This window comes from Aegilops tauschii, chromosome 1 (genome assembly GCF_002575655.3).
Source record: "Aegilops tauschii subsp. strangulata cultivar AL8/78 chromosome 1, Aet v6.0, whole genome shotgun sequence".
Taxonomy (NCBI): domain Eukaryota; kingdom Viridiplantae; phylum Streptophyta; class Magnoliopsida; order Poales; family Poaceae; genus Aegilops; species Aegilops tauschii.
Window position 1 is genome coordinate 93,605,545 of NC_053035.3, and position 23,782 is coordinate 93,629,326.

Consider the following 23,782-nt stretch of genomic DNA (forward strand, 5'->3'; position numbering starts at 1 on the left):
CACCTCCAAGAAGCTGCTCCGACGATCGCCTCGTCTATCGCGGCTGCTCCATCCCCACAGCGTCGCCTTAACCTGCTCCACCGGAACCGCAGCATCCTCACCGACTTCTCCGACGAAGCTGAGGCCTACTCAGTGCCACCAAAGAGGTTGTACACGCATCCCATCGCACCTTCTCGTTAGCTCGACCTCCCGGCACCGACGGTGCTCCATCCTGCACCCCCATGGAGCGGCTACCTTGAAGCCAGCGCCGCGGGCGACATCTCCATGGCGGCTCTCCCCCAGTGCGAGGCCCCTTCGGCGGCGGCGTCCATACCAGCCGGATCTGCTGCTGCTGCTCCGGCTCTCTCTCGCTCGTGCTGCTACTGCTGCTCCAGCTCTCGCTCGATCGCTCGCTCGCCCAGCTGCTGTTGCTCCGGCTCTCGCTCGCTCGCGCTGCTGCTGCTGCTCCGGCTCTCGCTCGATCGCTCGCTCGCGCAGCTGCTGCTGCTCCAGCTCTCGCTCGCTCGCTCGTGCTGCTGCTGCTGCTGCTCTCCCCCTCGCTCGTGCTGCTACTCTGCTCCGATTTAGCTACACTTCAGTCGACTGAATCGACTTTTGGGTCAGTCGATTTTCAGTGGGTGGGGGGCTCGCCGGAGTTAAGGAAGAACCACCCGCAGCGGGGACGGGGGCTCGCCGGAGAGTTACCCCACTATCTATCTTAGGGTTCAGGGTGGGGGCGGGGGCCTATAGGGCTGGCCGGGACGGCGGCGGACCGGCGTTGGAGAGTTGTTTCGGGGTGGCGAGGCGGCGCTGGGGCCGGTGGTGGCTGGCGGCTCAAGGGGGTGCAGGTTGAAGATGAACTGCAGGCCCTCCCTAAACTACATGTCAAGTCCTCTCTGCTACCATTGCGTTCAGTTTCGACAGTAACATTCAGATTCCACAGTAAATTTCAGTTTCGACAGTTAACTTTAGAGTCAACAGTTTTTACCTCATCTGTTGTAGTCACGTGGTTTTTGGTGATGTAAATTTTACATCTATTTTACATCATCTATTGGAGATGCTATTAGAATCCCACTTGAGATTGACGATGTCTGTCTTGTGCTCCTTCAGCCTTGACGTCTTACGGCTCACCGGGGCTGCTCCAACGACAGAACGATCCATCACAACAAAGCAGTGCCCTGGACGCCGTCTACAGATTCCTCAGATCTTCCTCCACACCTCCGATAGCCATCTCTGCCTCAACTGCTTCAGCGACCAACCCAGTGATGTTGAGGTCGACACGGCCACGGCAAAGAGGTTGTACACTTGTTGCATCACTTATTACTATACATTCATGTCGATCCATTAGGGCTATTTTTGTTCGACGGAAAAACATAGCAATCGGGAATTTTCCAATGGTACTCTAATATTCAATTATTCATGCATTTTGTTGAAAGGAATGAAGCAAAACATCCACCTGGACCTACTTTTCAAAATCCTATGCATGAAAACAAGACCAAGTGCATTAGTGGCAGAATAACATTCTAACTGTACACGCTTTAATATGGTTTCACTTTATTTTGGCCATGTTTCTTTGCATTCCTCTGCTCTTCCAATTCCTGTAAACCAAACACCCAAGTTGACAGAAATCATGTGTTTACAAATGCTCTGTTTACCATGTGCATTCCTATCCTATTCCGGTGTTTTTCCTATCCCTGCGTTTTTAGAATCATGCAAGCCAAATGAGCCCTTACAGAATTACTTCAGTTACAGGTAGGTGTCAAAGGGAACTTTATGTGGTTTGTCCTGCTCCTGCCGCGACGTCGTCCACCTCACCTGAGGTGCTCCATCGACAGAAACATCCACCAAACCAGACATCACGGCTCCTGGCCGTCTTTCGCCGCCTCAGATCTCCTTCCCTGCCGCCGGCACCCACCGCAACGGCATCACCATCATCGACTCAGCAGATGAACCTGAGGAGTACATGGGTCCACAAGAGAGGTCGCACTCTTTTGATTCTGCTTATGTTATGCATTGCTTAAAATTACCTGCTACTTTATCGTCCTGTTCACCTCTTGGACTCCAAGTTAGGTCCAAATTAATGTTCAAACTTGAGTTCTAAACTAGTTTTGGGGCACATATCGAGGAAGCAATGAATAGTATATCTGTCTAATATCTGGTTCACCTAGGGTATGCCTATGTTGTTCATCTTGGGTGGGAAACAAATAGTAAAGCAATCATCATCTGTCTTTTTATTAAATTAAAGCAATCATCAGCCTGCTATCATTATTTTTGGATCCATCCACTGGTTGTTACCATCACTCTAAATTTCTGCATGCTCTCCTTACATAATCTCACCATATTTTTTTCGTATGCATGTCAGATATTGTACACAGTCATGCTGAACATGTAGAGAAAAAGAGAAGAGTTTTGCGCGGCAATACAATGTCATGCAGACATCGCTCCATGGTGGGTTCAATAGCAAACCCTCTCCACCCCTCTCCAGATTGTAATCCAGAGGAAGATATCTGTTCTGAGGCGGATTCAGACGGGGCTGACCACTCCTATTTACCCCCCAAGGTGTTTGCTCTACCTTGGCATGATGATGTTAGTCATATCATACATATGTTGCCTTGTAGTGCCTACTTTTGACATCATATATGCCATCTGCTTAATTTAGACATGTTCTGTCGCCACCTGTTTAGTTTCTATATCATATATGGGAATTATGCAGTCTCATGTCTTTTAGCCAGCCATAATATATGTGAAATGTGCAATGCCATCCTGTTTAACCACGCATCATATATTTGAATGATATCTTGCCCATCCTTTTCTTCATTACATTTCCATTTGTCGACAATGTTTGTACATTAAACTACTCTTCCTGTGAATCGGCCATTTGGGTGGGAGATTGAAAAATCTGGAGTGAAAACAAGGCCTTCAGAGCAGACAGTGCTACCTCTCGAAGGAGATCTCTTGTTGGGTCCCGATAGCTCCTCAGAGATGGATTCAGAGACAGATGACCAGTCCTATTCCCCCATCAAGGTGTATGCTCTAACTTGGCACGACGTTTTAGTTATTCATCATATCTTTGAATTATGTTATGCTATGCTATCCAGTTTAGATAGACATCATACATGTGAAATTATGTCATGCTATCTGTTTTAGTTAGACAATATACATGTCAACTATTTCATGTCCTCTTTTTTCCACACTATCTATTGCATCTGTCTCTCATACAATGTCTGTACATTCAACTATGTTTCCTGTTTATCAGCCGTTTGAATTGGAGCGGGTGATGCCAGCATCTAGCGGACTAAAAACACGGTCTTCAAATAAAACAATGCTACCTCTTGGTGGAGATAGCACCCCGGTTGTACTGCATGAGAACCAGCCCTACCACACATAACCCAAACTCACGCAGATTGTACCCCTACTGCGATGGACAGAGAACCAGCTTCACCCAATCTAACCCCAACCCCAGCAGATAGTAACCCAGTTCCTGTTGACATAACACCATCTCCACCACAGAGCTCCCAAACAAGAGCAGTTAGTAAGGCAGCTCCAGTGCCCAAAGGGCCAGTACTACCACGGCGAACCCCAACTCCACCAGTTAGTACGCCTATTCCTGTGGAGGAAGCACAACCAGCTAGTCGTACTATAGCATCTATCACATTTGATGTTGTTAAATCGTATGTGCGTATCTTCCCATCTTGGAAATATTATACTGAAGATGAAGGAAAATGCCAGTTGCAGGTGTTTGTCCAGGAGTTATGTGTAAGTAATGTTATTCATGGCAATTACTTTGCTTTGTCCCATACATCCTACCTCCATGATGGTTATAATACAGCAAATTTTCCCATTTTCTCCATAGAGAAGGACCGATTTGGAAACTCAGGATGAGGTAACCTGTGCTAATACCTCTGCTATCTTCAAGAATGCTTGGTGGCAGTATCGGAATTACCTGAAGAAAACGTACTTCACCGGCAAAGAAACTCCTCAAATTCCCTTACGTTCTCCTAAGACACATTTACTGGATGATGACTGCGAACGCCTTGTTCTGTACTGGTCCCGAACCAAGAATGTGGTAAGGTCTATGAGCTCATTTTCTATTTTTAAGTACTATATTCTTGCGTCTTACTGTACTTTGTTCATGTAGAACAAGTGCCTAAACATGAAGAACAACTGTTCTAATTTAAGATTCCATTGCTATCATAGTTCCAAAAGGCGCTAGGCGTTAATTGTGCATTTTTCCACCGCCTTACACTTTACTGACCAAAGCGCATGCTTATGCACAGTTATGCACAGATTAAGCGTAGTTATGCGCAATGCGTTTCGCCAACGCCTAGAGCCTAGGCGCGCTTAAGTGCTCGCTTAGCCGTGCCTTTTTCAACTATGATTGCTATCGTGCATACTGCTTTGCTCTTGTATCACTGTATTTACTCATACAAACTTACTTTTAAATTGAAGGATCCAATCGAAACTCCAACGGCACAGCAGGTATGCTCACGCATGTTTCTTTAACAGGCTTGCTCTTATCAATAGCTCTGTTAATTTCAATTTCAATTGTGTATACAGTTGACTTCTCATATCATGCACATTACTAGCATCACAACAAAGCAAATAGTGTTGTTGTATATGTAGACCCGTGGTACCCATCTGAAATCTTGTTGTGCATTGTAGTTTCCCACACTTTGTATTCTTTCACTGTTGCTTTGTCTTGAACTGATATGATTTGAACTGTGTCTCTATTTTGATTTGGCAAGACAATGCAGTGACCATAGGACATAGATATATGTTTGTTTGGTGCTTTTATTATGTACTAGTACTTGGCAATAGAAGACTTGGTAGTTTAATCATGTCCACCTTACCAATGAACTGGTTCACCGAAATGAGTTTCATATACTAGTACATGCTAAATTGTTATGTGTCTGCTTGTTTCTTCTTTTAGAATGCTGACAGAATATTGGGGAAGAGTGCCTTATTAAGCAATGGTAAAGGAAGTAATGCAGATAAGGTTCAGAATAGCGACACATCCTTGTTGGTCTCCAACAAAGCTGATAAAACAACTAAGGAAGACTATCTCGAAGACAGTGAGACAACCCCAAAGTCCTATCTTGGTTTAGTGTTGGAGTTACTGGCCACTACCGCTTGCACAAGCTATTCATACTCACTGTCTGAATCAGTTCGGTTTCTTGAGTCTCAACTACAAGCTGAAAGACATCGATCAGCTGTGCTGCGACAAGAACCGGAAGGACTGCGGAAGTCCCTGGAGCATTCAGATGCATACTTTCTGGTGCAACAGCAAGCATTGGAGGATTTTAGCGCCAAACAGGACAAAGCTAATAAGCTTGCTAAGCTTATTGCCAGCATGGTGGATACCACATTTCTTGAGCTCTTCTGAAGTTGTTTCAGTTATGCTCTTGTTTTGCTGCCGCGTTTATTTGCACTGGTGGCCAATTTTGACGGCCAGTGTATGTAATATGCTGCTTTGTTCCCTATATTTGCACTGGTGGTGAACTTTGATGCCCAGTGGATGTAATATGTGTAATAGCAGTAATAGGCTAGCGTTAATTGCTTGCTTATTTATTACCTTATTGTCTTGTTTAGTTGTTTGCTTGTAGTCACTGCAGTTCTTTTTCTGTGTTTTTCTAGTGGCCACAATAACCTATCTTTGGAAACTAGGCCAAAATAATCATGGCAACACACGGACTGTTGTAACCATGGGCCTCCTGCAGGCCGTATGATCCATGGGCCTTCTACGGGCCATAGGATCCATCGGCCTTCTATACGGGCCGTAGGATCCATGGGCCTTCTACGGGCCGTACGATTCATGGGCCTTTTACGGGCCGTAGGATCCATGGGCCTTCTACGGGGCATATCATCATTTCGCCAATCATGGGTCGTACTATTCGTGGACAATAACGGGCCGTTAATAGGCCGTATTTGATAACTCTATGAAAACAGCCCAACGGGGTTTTTTTGACATGGAAACGGCCCAACGTATTATCGGGCCACAAACGGGCCGACTGTAACCACGGGCTGAATTTGGCCCACAAGCAGAAAATGACAGTAACGGGCCGTAAGTAAACGAATGTGGAAATGAGCCCAAGAATAAATGGGCCCCGAGAAGGCCAAAAGATAACATGGGCTGGAAACGGCCCAACGGAATAATGGGCCGTTAATGGTTATAAAGTGATACACTGTTCATTACGGCCCAGTTTCACCCCGTGCCGTTAATGGGTATAAAGTGATACACTGTTCATTACGGGCCAGTTTTACCACGGGCCGTTAATGGGCTGAGAGTAATAAGGGCCTCATATGGGCCGAAAGACGTCATGGGCCATACATGGGCCGGAAGTTAAAACGGGCTGGAGTTATATTGGACGACCCAGATGACGCTACTGGGCCTAATTTGGATAGGCCGTAAACGGGCCCTGGGTTAGCGGGCTTTAAATGGGCTATATGCGGACAGGTCGTTCACAGGCTTGCCGTGGGCTGGCCCGCCACCTTTTGACCAAGTCAAACGGGCCGGCCTTTTCACAGGAATGGGCCTCTGTTGGGCCGTGCCACGTGTCAACGTATCATAGGCGCTTTGGGTCCAATGAGTTGATGACATCTGTCCCAACGTTGAGCCGACACGTGTTTCCTCCAGCCAATGATGATTTTACACGTGGAAAATCCCCATTGGTCGGGGCTGTTAACGGGTTATCGGATCCAAAACCGGCCCGATAGCTTAACGGTGTTCCGTTACGGTGGATGCCACGTGTCGGTCACCCTTGACGAAAGCACTTCTGTGACGCGCAATTTATCGTCATGGAAGTGGACACTTCCGTGATGATAATTTTGGTAATGTCATGGAACACTTCTACGACAGCACAGGTATGACTATCTTGATTCTGTCATAAATTTGTCATGGATGTACATGCATGACAGAAAACGTGACCTACTGTGACAAACGCGCATCATCACGGAAGTGTATTTTTTTTTGTAGTGTAACCTCCACACCATAGCGCATCGTCCTCCTGCCTGGCACCACATCCGCCATGATCGCAAGCGCGAACGCTCTGTGGGAGAGCTTGTCTTCGGGGATGGAGCTCAAGGTCGCCGCCCTCACTCAAGTCGCCGCACAAGCAGTGGCCACGCTAGCGGCCGACGACGGGAGCACCGTCAGCCACGCGTCCTACTTGCGGCCGTCCAACGTCCGGCACCGCCGAGGTCGGGGACTCCTCCGAGGATGAGTAGGGCATGGGAGGCGGCAGGGCATGGTGTGCCAACTGGCCGGTCCATCTCCCGTGTTCTACTTTTCCTCGCCGGAGACCGCAGCTTCACTCCACGGGTCTTGAACCCCGCCCCCGTACATGGAGATCGCAGATGGAGGACCTCGGTCGCCGCCGTAGAATAGGTTTAGGGTCAGGTTTCTTTTATTTTTCTGTCCTATAAAAGTTCAAAATGTAATGAAAATCTGCCGTTTTTGCATTAATCTCGGCCGGTGTATATGAACTTTCACAATAATATAGTATATTGTAGGAGTACTAGCAAGATGCCCGTGCGTTGCACAGAAGATCAAGATCTTGTGGGAAAAAAGGATGAACGAGGGAAGGCCTTATCTGCAAATGCACATTCACGCATTTCACATCTACGGGAACCTACGAAAGGGTTAACGTAAATTGCCTCTCTCTCTCTCCTCCCCTGATTTTCATGGTGGTGGGCCCCTCCCTCCCCCCAATCTACAATCAATAGCTCACATGTTTCACATTATGTTAATTACGTAACTGGGACTGCGTAGGTGTAGCATTACTCGTCCTAAAAAACCCAACTAAGCCAACCTCCCAGCATATCACGCGGGAAAAGACCCGGCCGCACCGTTTTAGTCGGGATTACCGGATTACTAGTAGTAGTATCGATGGATCGCGCGAAGCAACAAGTTTTTTTTAGTGAGCGGAGCACCTAGTTTAAAAGGGAAAAAAAGTGGTACACTCACAGCACCCCTTGTCGGTGTCAAAACCGGCGGATCTCGGGTAGGGGGTCCCGAACTGTGCGTCTAGGATCGATGGTAACAGGAGATGGGGGACACGATGTTTACCCAGGTTCGGGCCCTCTCTGTGGAGGTAATACCCTACTTCCTGCTTGATTGATCTTGATGAATACGAGTATTACAAGAGTTGATCTACCACGAGATCATAATGGCTAAACCCTAGAAGTCTAGCTTGTATGACTATGGTAATGAATATCCTATCCGGACTACACCCTCCAGTTTATATAGACACCGGAGGGATCTAGGGTTACATAGAGTCGGTTACATAGGAAGAAATCTTTGTAGTTGATCGCCAAGTTTGCCTTCCACGCCAAGGAGAGTCCAATCCGGACACGGGTACAATCTTCGGCCTTCATGTCTTCACAGCCCATCAGTCCGGCCCATGGATAACAGGCCGGATGCCCGAGGACCCCTTAGTCCAGGGCTCCCACAGTAGCCCCTAAACCTGGCTTCAATGACGAGGAGTCCGGCGTGTAGATTGTCTTCGACATTGCAAGGCGGGTTCCCTTCTATCCGAACTCCAAGATAGTCTTCGGACGCGATGATAGTATCCGGGCCTGTCACACACACACCATACACAACCACAGAGAGAATATAATTTTGCACGAGTTCAATCTGCCTACAAACTTCGGTTGCATGACATCACGTCCGACCGGTCATAATTCCGGACCGTTTTGTGCCCGACGCTCCACGTCCCGAGGCGCGGTTGCCATTGGCACGTCCTGTCGAAGCAGAGATCGTGCCCCCCTTATAGTGGGATTCTCATCAATGCGGGCATGGGTAACCCAACCGCGCCGTTTATACAACCCTTGGGAATAGGCAAATTTTAAGGCGAGTGAGGAGGCGTTCAATATTCACTGCCCTTATAAGGGGATAAGGATTCCCTCTTCCTCTCTCACGCCCTCTCTTTGTCTCCGCCCTTCCAATCTTGAGCTCCAGCGCCCAAGTTCTCATCTCCTTTCCACTCAAGCAAGCACTCAACCATGTCCGGATCCGGAGGTCAGGGCAAGTGGATGGTCTCCTCCGTCAAGGAGGAGGACATTACTGAGCTTCGGGCGGCCGGGTATTTGGCGAAGGAGATCGCCCACCGTCTGCCGACTGAGGGACATGTCGTCCCTACGCCGAAGCCCACCGAGAGGGTAGTATTCATCCCCCATTTCTTCTGCGGGCTAGGGTTTCCACTCCACCCTTTCGTCCGCGGGCTGACGTATTATTACGGGATAGATTTCCATGATCTGTCCCGGAATTCCTTCCTCAACATCTCGGCGTTTATCGTCGTGTGTGAGGCCTTCCTCCGCATCCAACCCCACTTCAGGCTGTGGCTCAAAGTCTTCAACGTGAAGCCAAAGGTGGTGGATGGCCAGCACGCGAAGTGCGGAGGAGCCATGGTGAGTAAGTTGTCCAACGTCTCTTGGCCCAAAGGCACTTTTGTTGACACAGTAAAGGAGTGGCAGAAACAGTGGTCTACATCACGGAACCCCGCGGCACCACCTGGGCTACAGCTGCCGAGTTCCGCTCCGGCGCTCCAATGCGACTCACCTCCTGGGTCGAGAAGGGTCCGGACTGGTGTTCGCCCGACGAGCTGATAGCGCTGCAGACGCGCGTTCAAAGCATGGTAAACAAAAACGTCAAGCTTGTTGATGTAATCCAGGTGATGCTAGTTCGCCGGATTCTCCCGTGCCAGCGCAAAAGTCGCCCTCTGTGGGAGTTTAATCCGAAGAAGCACCAAACCCTGGAGAGGCTCTTCGAAACTACTCACAAAGGTGCCTGGAAGTTGCTCTTTAAGGGCAACGAGAAACCGCCGGCCATGGATTCAGACTGTGGTCACAAGTGTAAACACCCCGCCAGCGAGGTATGTTATTTTTGGCGTATCCCCTACTTGTTTGTTTCGAGGATGATGTCTGAGCTATTAGCAATTGCTTTTTCAGGACTGGATGGAGAGGGCGAAGCGGATCCAGTGTCCGGCTCCGCTGCCTAAAGAACCGGTCATCCCGCGTCTGGCGAAGATGCTGGTGCCGGCACCATATAAGGCTTCGGAGAAGAAAGCCAAGAAGAAGGCCAAGGGGGCCAAAAAAGGCCCCCGCCGCAAGGGTACTTCGGCGTGACGTCCGGAGACGAAGAGACCCATTCCTTCGTTCCTGAGGAGGACGAGGAGGAGGAGGGGAACAACACTCCCAACCGAGGAGGGAAAGAAGAAGAGGGCAGCTTCCGCGCATCTAGAGGCGGAATCACCCAAGAAGGGGAAGGGCGTCCCAGCGGTCAACACCACGTGGGACGTTGATAGCAGTCCGGAACGACGCCCTCGCACTAAGCCCCAGGCCGCATCGTAAGTGTCATGACTCATACATGCGCATATCCGGCCCTTTCTCTTCATCATCTTGATATGGTTAACTGTACTATTGCAGTCTGGCCCGCGACCACATCCAGCGATCCTCATCCGGAGGTTCGTTGGATCTGGCAGAAATGGCCAGCATGTCGCCGCCGCCTGCTTATTCCCCTGGGGCCAGGGACGACACTGAAGTGTTGTCCTGGAGGATCGCTCCGAGCCGGGGAGGAGCCCAGGATGCTGGCCGGGAGGCGCCACAAGGTGAGACCTCCACTGCCGGACGCATGGGGGAGCAGATCCCCATGGAGACTGGCGAAGAGGGCCGTATTCAGTTTGGCCCTCAGCCCAATATGATTCCGGAGACCCATATGGCTCCGAAATCGGGCGAGCAACCCCCTTCAAAGGAGGGGGGTGCACCGATTCCACCGGTGGCCCCCGTCCAACCCGGGGCGCCAGATAACCTGAGGGAGGCGCTACGAGGCGCCTCCGTTGTGGACGAGCACCGTGTCCTTATGGGTGCGGTGATCGAGAAGGTGCAGTCCGCCAAAAGTGGACTGAACGGAGCCTGCAGCAACCTATTGACAGGTTTCGAGGTAAGTGACGTAGAAAGAGAAAAACCCCATGTAGACAGTAGCCCCTGAGACACTGTCCGGTGTTTGGCGAGAAGAACCGAACATAGGATCAATCTTTTGTTATAGGAGACTAACTTAATAGGTATGAATAAGCAGGCATCGCTGTTAGCCGCGACCTCGCATGCTGCCAAAGTCTCTAAACTGAAGTAGAGGCTGGAGCGGATCGAGAACAAGCTCGGCGAGGTGAAGATTTGGCTCCAGGAGAAGCAAGGTGAGTGACGACTTGCTGTGTGTTCGGAAAGAATAAGCGGTGTATATTGACCGTAGTGTCATCATACGTGTAGGAGCCGCAACCGAGGTCAGGGCCCTAAAAAAGGCCCTGGGTGAAGCCGAGGGGAAGGCTGTCCGGCAGCAAGCCGCCCGTAAAAAGCTCAAGGCCTGGGTCAAGGAGGTCCAGCAGGAGCTCCAGGACGCGGTGAAGAAGTGCGAAGCCTTGGAGCGTGAGGCGCCGGTTCGAGAGACTGAACTTACCAAGTTTCGCCAGGGTGAGGAGGCCACACGGAATGAGTCTCGGGATGCTCTCTAGGAGATCCAGGAGGCTAAAAAGATCGCAGCGGGTAAGGCATTTAACATGCAAAGCAAGTATGCGGAGAGGAAGTACCTTTTACTAACCCGGATTCGGAGTTGCCCAGGGGCGTTTGCGGATCTGCCATGCAGCGTGTCCGATGCTGCGGAGTTCTTTCGGGCCAGAGAGGGGAGCTCCACGGAGAAGTTCTTCTGGTCGCAGTACGCTGTGCCGGAGCATCCGGTGCCCTTCACCGACCAGCTGAAACAGCTGGTGGAGCTGCATAGGGTGGCCGAACTAGCCATGAAGGATTTGATAATCCGGCTCTGGCCAGCCGAGGCTATGCCCGGTAGCTACTTCGGACTCGTGAAGCGGCTGGTGGAAGCCTGTCCGCAGCTAGACATCGTCAAGCGATCGGTCTGCATCGAAAGTGCCCGCATGGCCTTTGCCCATTGCAATGAATACATTTGTGTTGTCTTTGCTTTGTATGATTGAAACAAAGTCGGTTTGCAATATAATGTTTGTTATGTTTTGATTGTGTCCTCCTGTGCGGCCGCAGTGTATGGAATTTGAGGGTTGGCCAATCGTCGGCTTCTGCCCTCACGTAGGTAGTACGGAGGTGTTCGGGATGGAATCTAAACAATCTTGATCCAATTATATGGTCCTTGAAGGAGTTGTTTAGCGCAACGAACCAGGCAATCAGACTATGCGGCTTAAACGCCCTCACTTAGCCATAGGAGTTTTATAATAAAACATGGGCGCAGCCCCTGGTGTGCGGACTAGGGTGCTGTCAGCGTCTAATCGGGAAGTACTGATCCTTCGCATAATGCGGAAAAAATCTCTAGCGATTTGTAACCCTCGAACAGCTGACCGGCTCTCGCCGCATCATGACAGTCAATTTTCGGCTTTTTCTACTGAGGTGCTCATCCGGTTTAGACCAGGGCACAATCGCAGTAGTTCTCCCTTTACTACCCTAGCCGATGTAGCGGAACATAGGGTAGCAAGCACACGAGTCGGGCAACCCAACTATTGACCAAAGACATGATTCGGAGCCAATGCATATAATGCTAAATTCGGGGTGCCAAACTTTTCTATAAGAAGTGTTCGGACTTTGTTGCCGTGTTATGGGGCGATGAGGAGCCCCTGGCGAATATGAAATGTATCAGAAATGTACGGATGCTAGAAAATAAGTAATTAAAGGAAAGCAGCAGGAGAACGGAGATAGTATCTGGGGCCTTTGAACTGTTTCCATTATAGTTGGATTAATGCGTCAAAGCACATTGATACAAAACAGTGCAATAAGCAACCGGCTATTTGACATGCCACGACCAAAGGAGAGCTGCAGTTGGGTACTGAAAGAAAAAGGTAGAGTGATCGTTGGATTGTCCTCTAGGGCTTCCCCGGTATACCTGTGCTCTGTGCCCATCTGGTGTACTTATCCTTTGACAGGACCAGTAATCAGGCCGTCGAAGGGGGGCTGTATAAAAGAAACCTGAAAATAGGGAAAAGGAAACAATGAAGTTATATGTGAGCCTGGGATCGGTCTAGCCAAACTGTGGATCACGAGCTAGTTGTGCCTCCGTCGATGCCCATGGAATTTTGAGTGCGTAATTATGTACGCGTGGTACGAATGCCACTACCTCATTGGGACTAGGATGGAGGCTGAATTGCTAATCAAGCTCTTCACGAGCCGAGCTGCCCTGTTGCAGTGTGGTCCGGACCCTCTTGGTGGTGTCCAGGGGCTCAGCAGCCGGATTACGGTTCTGCTTGAGAAGGCCGCTCTGTACCTCTGTTGCTAGGGCGGCTGTGTGCTCCTCCGTTCGGAGGGAGCGTTTAGTGTTGCCATTGACTGTTATGACACCGCGTGGACTGGGCATCTTGAGTTTGAGATAAGCATAGTGTGGCACTGCGTTGAATCTAGCAAACGCGGTTCCTCCGAGCAGTGCGTGGTAGCCGCTGCGGAAAGGGACGATATCGAAAATGAACTCTTCGCTTCAGAAGTTATCCGAAGAACCAAAGACCACCTCCAGCGTGATTTAGCCCATGCAACGGGCCTCTACGCCTGGTATGACTCCTTTAAAGGTAGTCTTTGTGGGTTTGATTCGTGAGGGATTAATGCCCATCTTCCGCACTGTATCCTGAGAGAGCTGGTTGAGGCTGCTACCACCGTCCATTAGGACTCGCGTTAGGTGAAATCCGTCGATGATTGGGTCGAGGACCAGTGCGGCCGAACCGCCATGGCGGATACTAGTTGGGTGATCTCGACGATCGAAGGTGATCGGGAATGACGACCACGGATTGAATTTTGGGGCGACTGGCTCTATCGCATAGACGTCCCTGAGTGCTCGCTTGCGCTCCCTTTTGGGGATGTGTGTAGCGTATATCATGTTCACCGTTTTGACTTGAGTGGGAAATTTCTGCTGCCCCCCAATGTTCGGCTGCCGGGGCTCTTCGTCCTCGTCCTCACTTGGTGATCCCTTTTCTTTGTTCTCGGCGTTTAACTTGCCAGCCTGTTTGAAAATCCAACAATCTTTGTTGGTATGATTGGCTTGTTTGTCTGGGGTGCCGTGTATCTGGCACGGACGATCAAGTATGCGGTCCAAGCTGGATGGTCCCTCATTGTTCCTTTTGTAGGGCTTCTTCCGCTGGCCGGACTTGGAGCCGCTGAATCTGGCGTGAACTGTCGTGTCATCGGTGTTAGTCACCATTACTTCGGCGTTTTTGTTTATTGCGCCGGAGCTTGTCGGTGCTGTTTTTGGCCTCAGCGGGGCCTGCCTCGTTGGCTATGTTTGTACTACGAGCCAGCGAACTATCCTCAACCGCGCAAAAGCGGGTCATGAGTGCCGTGAGGGCTGCCATAGACTTCGGCTTTTCTTGGCCGAGGTGGCGGGCGAGCCATTCGTCGCGGATGCTGTGTTTGAAGGCCGCTAGGGCTTCGGCATCCGGACAGTCAACGATCTGGTTCTTTTTGGTTAGGAACCTAGTCCAGAATTTTTTGGCTGATTCTCCAGGTTGTTGAACTATATGACTTAAGTCATTGGCATCTGGTGGCCGGACATAAGTGCCTTGGAAGTTGTCGAGAAAAGCTTCTTCCAAGTCCTCCCAGCTGCCGAAAGAATTTTTAGGCAGGCTATTCAGCCAGTGTCTAGCTGACCCTTTTAATTTTAGTGGGAGGTATTTGATGGCATGGAGGTCATCTCCTCGAGCCATATGGATGTGGAGAATAAAATCTTCGATCCACACCGCGGGATCGGTTGTTCCGTCGTATGATTCAATATTGACGGGCTTGAACCCCTCGGGGAATTCGTGATCCAGTACTTCATCTGTGAAGCAGAGGGGGTGTGTGGCGCCTCTATATCAGGCCGCGTCACGGCGCACCTCCGATGAAGTCCATCTGTGGTTATCGGCCCGGGCGTGACTAGGTTTGTCACGTCCGAATACGTAGCCGTCATCCCGAGTCGGGAAGCGTCCTCGCGGTCCGTAGATTGATTGGGTGTGTCCTGCTCTACTGTCCAGGTCCTGCCGAAGGTCATATGTATGGTCCCGAGCTGTTCTGTCTCTGTCTTTACGAGGCGGTGGGGCGGAGTGTTGTTCGGTCTGAGTTGCCGCTTTATCCCGACCGCGGGGTGGTCGGTCCGCCGCACTATCCCGACCACGTGGTGGTTGCTCCGCATTGCGCGTGGGAGGTACGGGATCTGGTGCCTCCTCATCGAACTGAGGTAGCAGTCTGCGCTTCGGGTAACTCTTGGCTAGGCGCTTGAGGCCGTATTCTTCGGCTGCCAGGACATCGGTCCATCTATCAATGAGTAGGTCTTGATCGGCTTGGAGCTGCTGCTGCTTTTTCTTCAGGCTTCTTGCAGTAGCTATTAGCTGGCGCTTGAAGCGCTCCTGCTCGAGGGGTGCCTTAGGCATGATGAAATCCTCACTGCCGAGGCTCTCCTCATCCTCGGAGACTGGACGATAACTATCGTCATCCGGGTCATTGGGCATGGCCTGTTTATCAGGGTTAACTTGCCCGTTGTCTTGTTCCTCCTGTTCGGATGCAGCTCCAACAGGGTCTTCATTGTTTTCGGCGTCGCCCGGAGTACTATTTTCTCCGGTGCCAGTGTTGCCATCTTTTGAGCGACGAGGCTTCGAACGGCGTTTAGGGCGCCGGCGCTTGGACTGTGTCTCAGAAGGTTTATTCGCAACTGGATCTTCTTTGTCATCGTCGCTAGCTTTTTTAGGTGTGTCAACCATGTACACATCGTACGAAGAGGTGGTCGTCCAACGTCCAGTGAATGGCGGGTCCTGGCCTTGCTCCTTGTCGGAATCGTTGTCCATACCGTCGATGTCTTCGAAGCCATAATCAAGCATGTTGGTTAAGTCATCGACAGTGGCTATGAAGTGGGTGGTGGGTGGGAAGCAAAATTCCCCATCATCAGCCTCTAGCTCGAACCGAACATAGTTCGGCTGTGAGTCCTTCTCCAAGGAAAAATTCTTTAAAGAGTTTCTCACATCACCCAAAGGTGAGTGCTGGAAGATGTCTGCAGCGCTAAATTCGAAGATCAATAACCGATCCAGCTCGGTGTCCACAGGCGTACATGGTCTGGAACTTATAGCCGGACACGAGTCTGGAGTTCCGTTGACGCAAATATTGCAGGGTGTTGAGTCCGTGTGTGGCTCTAACGCCGCAGACTCTGTGGCCTCGGATGGCACGATCTGCTCCGGTTCTAAGGCCTTTGCAGCAACAGGAACCATCTTCTGGATGTGATCCGATGATGGATTTATGTCATGTTCATCGGGGCGAGGGGGAGCGATCGTCGCGGTCTCGAATTCGTCGAAGATCAGGTTTCCGCGGACGTCCGCGACGTAGTTCAAGCTTCCAAATCTAACCTGATGGCCAGACGCGTAGCTATCGATCTGCTCCAGATGGCCAAGCGAGTTGGCCCGCAGTACGGAGCCGTCGAACACGAAGATATGTCCTGGGAGGAATGTTTCGCCTTGGACGTCGTCACTATCGACGATTGAAGGGGGCATGGAACCTTTCGACGACGGCACAGTGGAACTCTCAATGAAAGCACCAATGTCTGTGTCAAAACCGGCGGATCTCGGGTAGGGGGTCCCGAACTGTGCGTCTAGGATCGATGGTAACAGGAGACGGGGGACACGATGTTTACCCAGGTTCGGGCCCTCTCTGTGGAGGTAGTACCCTACTTCCTGCTTGATTGATCTTGATGAATATGCGTATTACAAGAGTTGATCTACCACGAGATCGTAATGGCTAAACCCTAGAAGTCTAGCCTATATGACTATGGTAATGAATATCCTATCCGGACTACACCCTCCGGTTTATATAGACACCGGAGGGATCTAGGGTTACATAGAGTCGGTTACATAGGAAGAAATCTTCGTAGTTGATCGCCAAGTTTGCCTTCCACGCCAAGGAGAGTCCAATCCGGACACGGGTACAATCTTCGGCCTACATGTCTTCACATCCCATCAGTCCGGCCCATGGATAACAGGCCAGACGCCCGAGGACCCCTTAGTCCAGGACTCCCACACCCCTGTCGCGGTCGGATTGCACCCCACACACGTTCAGTCCTGCACACGGCTCACGCAAATGGAACGCGCTTCGGCTTGCCTCTTCACTGACATGTGGGACTGCACTTAGAGAAACCAACCACGCGCCAAACTCCCCCCACCCACCGTGCGAAAATCCTCTCCCCCCACCCAAAAATTCCCCCAAATCCTAGATTCAACCGCCCTTCGGCCAACTAGCCAATAATATTCCCCAAAGCCCCCTCCCACCATCCCCCTCCACTCCATTCGCGCCGCCAAAGCCGCCTCCCCGCCATGCCGATACGTCGGCGACGCGGTTCGTCGAGGGGAAGCACGGCGATCCTCTTGCTCCCACAGTACGCTCTCGTAGACTGCCGTCCTCTAGCCGCGCCGCCACCGCTGGCGACGTTCTTGTGGAGGCGCACGGCGGTCAGCGCCGCCACCGCTGGCGATGTTCGTGTGGAGACCCACGGCGGTTAGCTTCTCCCACGGTACGCGCATTCTAGAGTGAGGCCCCGTGCATGTCGGTGTAGCGCTGAATGTTAGCTGATAGACGTTGTTAATCTCACTATTTGCCGAAGTAGTTTACAGTCAATGTGCTCTGCTTAAGAAGCTTCCTTGCCCTATTCTGCACTCAATCTGCTTAGCTGAGATGGCATGCCAAGGCCGATTAGTTGCTAAAATATCCTGCCATATATTTATTGTGACATAGATTGCCATGGTCTAGTAGCCAATCTGTTAGGTGAAATAGCTCTACACTATTTTATACTCGATCTTTGTTGCTGCGATGGCCTTCGATAGTTCGATGGCTGTGTGCTCGGCCTCATTGACTGCTGAAATAGCCTGCCATAATTTAGCACTCAAATCTGTTTGCTGAATTAGCTTTACATATATTTCGTTACTTAGATCTGCTCGTCCAAATATCTTGCCATAGCTTTAGACATCGACCTAGGTATTTTCTTCTGGACTTCATAAAAAAGCATATATGTTTTTCCTGTAATATCTAGTAGAAGAACTATTTTGTATGTCTAACAGAGAGACAGGACTTGGATAACTTCTGCTCGAAGATTGTCCGCTGCATATGTCGAGGGGGTTGAAAACTTCATGAACTTTATCAGAGCTGAGTACGGTGGTCCAAAATTAGATGTGCTCTGCCCGTGTAGTAGTTGTATGAATTCAGTTACAAGACCCCAGTCAACTGTGCAAAATAATCTACACTTGTATGGGATGTCGGTCACATATACTAGGTGGGTTCATCATGGTGAAGCTGTGAACGTCAATGTTATTGACTACGTGGAAGCAGCAGATCACCATCTTGATCTGCCTGATGCTCAGGTGGAAGAGGAGGAGGAGGTGGTGGTGGCGGAGCCAATGAGTTTGACCAACATTGAAACAATGCTACGAAATGCTCGTGCATTCCGTGAACTTTCACCTGTAGAAGAAAAACGGTGGGCCCGCATGTTGGAACAATGCAACGTGGTTGTCACCCCAGGAAATAAGTTGTCGGTATTCTCAGCTATGGTCACCTTTCTTCAGGTGAAGACATCTGAGCGGATGACCAACAAATCATTCGATGCGATGTTGGCTGCTTTCCACAAAGCTTCCCCAGATGCGTCTGAGCTGCCACACACCTACAGTAAAATGAAGAATTTCCTTCGTGCAGTTGGAATTGGATATGATATGACCCATGTTCGTAAGAATAATAGTGTTCTGTTCCAGAAGGATTATGCCAACTTAAGTGAGTGCCCGAAATGCAAATCATCAAGATGGAAAGATGGCGATGCTGTGAAGAGGACTCCTCATAATGTTCTGAGACATTTTCCAATTACACCAAGATTGCAGAAGTTGTTTCATGATGCTGAAACAGGAGAGGATGTACTGTGGCATTCTAGGAACCAGGAGTACAGAGATCAGAATGTAATGAGCCATCCATCACATGGTAGTGAGTGGAAAAGCTTCAATCAGAAGCACGAAAAGTTTGCTGCTGACCCGAGAAACATTAGACTTGGCTTAGCTTCAGATGGATTTAACCCATTTGGCCACCAGAGCGCCACATATAGCATGTGGCCAGTGCTTGTGATCCCTTACGACATGCCTCCAAATGTCTGCACCAAAGAATCGAACTACATGATGGCCTTGCTCATCCGAGGTCCAAAAAGTCCTGGAAAGGATTTTGATTTGTTCATGGAGCCTCTTGTGGAGGAACTTTAGCAGCTATGGAGGGGTGTTCTCACTCAAGACCTATATAGCAGCCCAGCAGCTGATTTCTTTCTGCGTGCTGTTATAATTTGGTGCATCCATGATTATCCGGCTTTGGGCACTATGTCAGGGCGAACGACACATGGTTACAATGCATGTGTTCGCTGTGATAGGAATCCGCTGTCATACGCAATACTTAGCAAGATCTGTTACATTGGACACCGCCGTTTCCTTGCCAAGGACAAGCCGCATCCTAGAAAATACCGAAGACATGTGTTCAATGCAAAGCTTGAAAACTGTGATGCGTCAAAGAGGCTCACCGCCGATGAGTTGCAAGTGGAATTAGAGAAGGTCAGGCATATTACACCAGGAAACCATCCTGATAATGGTAGCGGGAAAAGGAAGCATGGCAGGGCAGAAGAGAGATATTTGTGTACCCGCAGGTCCACTTTGTGGGACTTGGAGTATTGAAAGATTTGGATCTGCGGCATAATCTTGATGTGATGCACATCGAGAAAAATATATGTGACAGCATTATCGGCACACTTCTTAATATTGAAGGCAAGACGAAAGATACCTTACAATGTAGGATTGATTTGACACACCTGGGTATCAGACAGGATTTGCAGGTGCAAGATGAAGGTAAACCATGGGATATGGCACCAGCGGTGTACGTCTTGGACAAGGTAAAAAGAAAAGAATTCTGCGAGGTCCTGTCACGTGTGAGATTCCCACATGGATTTGCTTCCAACCCTTGAAGGAGAGTCAGTGCAGATGGAAACAAGGTACAAGGGTTGAAAACTCATGACTGCCACGTCCTACTTCAAAGGGTTTTACCTGTTATCCTTAGAGGATTGGGCCGCCCTGACTTATACAGAGTAGTTGCAGAGTTGGGACAGTTCTTCAGGGAACTCTGTAGTAGAAATATCAGGATAGATGCTTTGGAGCGTCTTAGAGACAAGATACCAACTATCCTATGCGACCTTGAGAAGATATATCCTCCAACCTTCTTTGATGTGATGGTGAATTTGGTTGTTCATCTACCTGATGAGGCACTACTTAGAGGTCCAGTACAGTATGGCTGGATGTACCCTATTGAAAGGTGGCTAGGCACTTTCAAGGGCTATGTTAGGAATAGAGCTAGACCCGAGGGTTCCATTGCAGTGGCCTACATTGCTACAGAAGCGTTGACATTCTGCTCAAAATACATTGAAACAACTGATCATCTTAGCAAAGAGGTGGATGAAGACAATCTCGGGCTCAATGTTTTCGATTATTTTGTTCGAGTTACAGGGAAGAGTCAACAAGAGGACAAACCTAATGATTTGGAAAAAATGGTTTGGTACGTGTTGAATAATTGTCCTGAGATACTACCTTATATCAAGTAAGTGCTAAGTACTGCAACTTATATATCGTAATCTACTAAACTTGCAGCACATTCTTATGTATTTAGATGTTTGACGTGATCACTATGTTGTGCAGCATCTACAAAAAGGAGTTACTGCCGCAAAATCCAAGAAACATTGACAAACTGGTTATGGCAGGATTTGCGAAATGGTTCAAGAGCCATGTAAGCTTTTGAATTGCAGTGTCAGTTTTTTAATATATTGAGTACATAAGATGATCAGCTTGTCTATTTTCTAACCATAGGTTAAGAAGATGCGGGAGGATGGGTGGGCAGTTGATGATGCCCTTTACTCACTAGCAATGGGTCCTGATACTCGGGTAAGACATTATGAATCTTGCATTGTTGGAGATGTGCGCTACAACACCCTTGCACAAGACGAAGGCAGGAAGACACAAAACAGTGCCATCATGAGCATGGATACGTATGATAAAGAGACAACTGAAATGTATGCTAACATAACAGACATTGTTTAGTTGCAGTATATCTCTAGTTTCGAGGATCATCGGTGTGTGGTTCTGTTGTGTTCTCGTTGGTATAACCTATTTTCCAGGACCACAAAACCCAGAGCTGATGATTATTTCAAATCCATCAATGTCAAGGCGGCGTACCAGACCAACGAGCCTTTTATTTTGGCAAATCAAGCAACACATATATTTTTCTTGGAAGACACATTTGCACCTAGCGATAACTGGAGAGTATTGCAAAGGTTTGAGCAGAGGAATTCGTTTAATGAAGTTGCACAACAAGATGATGCTTACACTGCTCCTGATGTACAAGATAACACAAATGTTCCTAATATCTTTGAGAACCATCACGTCAATGACGCCGGCGAAAAGATTGCATGTCGTGCTGTGGACATACAAGAGTTGATCAAGAAGAAGCCAACGTTCGAGGACATTGAGGACGAAGAAGATGATGACACCGTGGGGAATTACGATTCAGACTGATACACATGGTGAAGATGTTGATGCTGCTGCTGCGGATGATGATTACATTGCTTTTGTCGTATTTGCCTGCCAGAAGACATTTTTTAATCTACTATGTGAAATTGTGTTTGCTATGACAACTGAAACCTGATGAACATGTTGTTTAGTATTTTCCTGTGAGAACATCACTTGTTATGTATGCTGATTTGTGTTTGGTGATTGTATGACAACTAAAACATGATGACATTGTTGTTTAGTTGTACTCGTATTTGGCAGTGAAACTTGATTTTAATGACATAGTTTCATGTTGGACTGCAATTTGCTCGACATCTTCGAATGAGAACAAAGCTTACCTGACAGGGCCTCTGCTAATTTATTTATTTATTACCAAAAGGGCCTCTGCTATTTATTTGTTTATGAGCAAAAGGGGATACCCCCTGATTTCCGTTAATAGAAATCATTAGATGTTCACAACACTACGCCCAGCCTGCTACACAGGTTTCATTCATTACTAGTTTCAGCAAAGTGCTCATGTCATAGCCACTGAATACATGACGAGTGGTACATACACTGCAAATAAAGAGACAATCATCCTACAGAGCACATCAATTTTGCCCATTATCTTGACAACCTCTTTCATCTCCTCATTGTTGTCAAGGACGTTCAGCAGCCGTTGCTTGGCCATGATCAAAGGAACTGCATCTTTAACCTTCTGCTCTGCATCTTCCTCTTCTGACGTTACTTCAGTTACTTGTCCAACACCCCAACCTGCTGGTATTGGGATTCCTTGGCTAACCAAATAATCAGCATAGTTGCACTCCCCCACATCAGCAACTTCCCAGAAATACAAATCACACGAATCTTCCCTTTTCTGCATGAATCAAATTGGAAGATCATCAACCAAACTATTAAAAAAATCAGCAACTGAAAGCAGCGGAACAACACTTAAACATATTATTACCCCATGATTCGGGCATTTGAAGAAGACTCGGCCAGGGTTGAGGATTGTGGTTGAGACGCGATGGATGACTCTGCGTGATTTGCAGCAGTGGCACCACACCAACGGCAGCGGGTTGCGATGAGCAACCGGCTGCAGTGCGCGTGCCGGCGGGCGTGTGATGAGACCCACACACGATGGTACGGGTGGCGACTTGGCGCATATTTGGTTGTTGCCTGCTGAAGAGCAGGTTGACGAGCGGCCAGCAGACATGGTTGCTGCGGCCAGAGCTCCTGATGCTAGGCAGAGTAAGTAGAGAAGAGGAGAAGCGAATGTTGGATATGTCAGTTTCATTACTTGCAGAGTAGCATAGCACCATATATAGTCATAGTGTAGGTTTGTATTCGAACCAGCTACAGGAGCACGTCTCTCTTTTTTCTAAAACTCAGCAACGTCTCTTTACTGGTACACTAGCTTGTTCTATACGCCTTCTCAAGTCTTTGATTCCTCCACCTGACATCTGGGACCCACCGGAAGGGCCTCTGTATTTCGCGAAAAAAATGTGCCCCCCGCTGACAGGTGAGATGCACCAGCTATCTTCGCACGCAAGGAAGTGCCTCCTTATTACGCACAAAAAAAATGAATACTCCCCCTGCCAGCTGGAACCCAGCATCGTGGGAGGCTGACTTGTGGGCCTACCAAGTTGACGGGGACAGAGGGCTTTGTCAACTTAGTCAATATGAACGATTCTAGCTCTAGTTACCGTAAGATGTTCATCCAACGGCAGTAGTGCTTCTTCAACCTCTGGTCTTCTTGCTCCAGCCGCCCAAACCAGCGCCGGTCGTGCCGTGTGCTCCTGTCTCCCGTGGCCGGCTTTGATGCCGCGGAGGCCTCACCGCCCCCTACTACTCCCACTGCTGGTCAGGGCATCCCTCTACTCACCCACACCCCCTGTTATTCTGCGGCGACGGCAGCCTCACACCACAGCCGAACTAGTGAACCCTCGTACTCCTCTCCGCGTGGGCATCCACTGCCGCGTCTTCCCCGGCTCCGCGTCATCCCCTTCCTAGGCCTCGCCGTCGTCCACCGCCTTGGTGCTCTCGGTGCGGCGTGGTCAATGTGGTCAACGACCGACTTCCATCGGAAGAGTACTCTACGTGGAGAGGCTGACAGCTGGGTCCATGGCCGCAGCTGGGTCCACGACCACAGCCCAGTTTTTTTGTGATTTGCCAAGTAAGTTGCTTTGTCAGGCCTATTGGGCTGCAAATCTTTCAAGACAAGGAGAGCTTCATTCGGCTGGCCGAGAAAATGG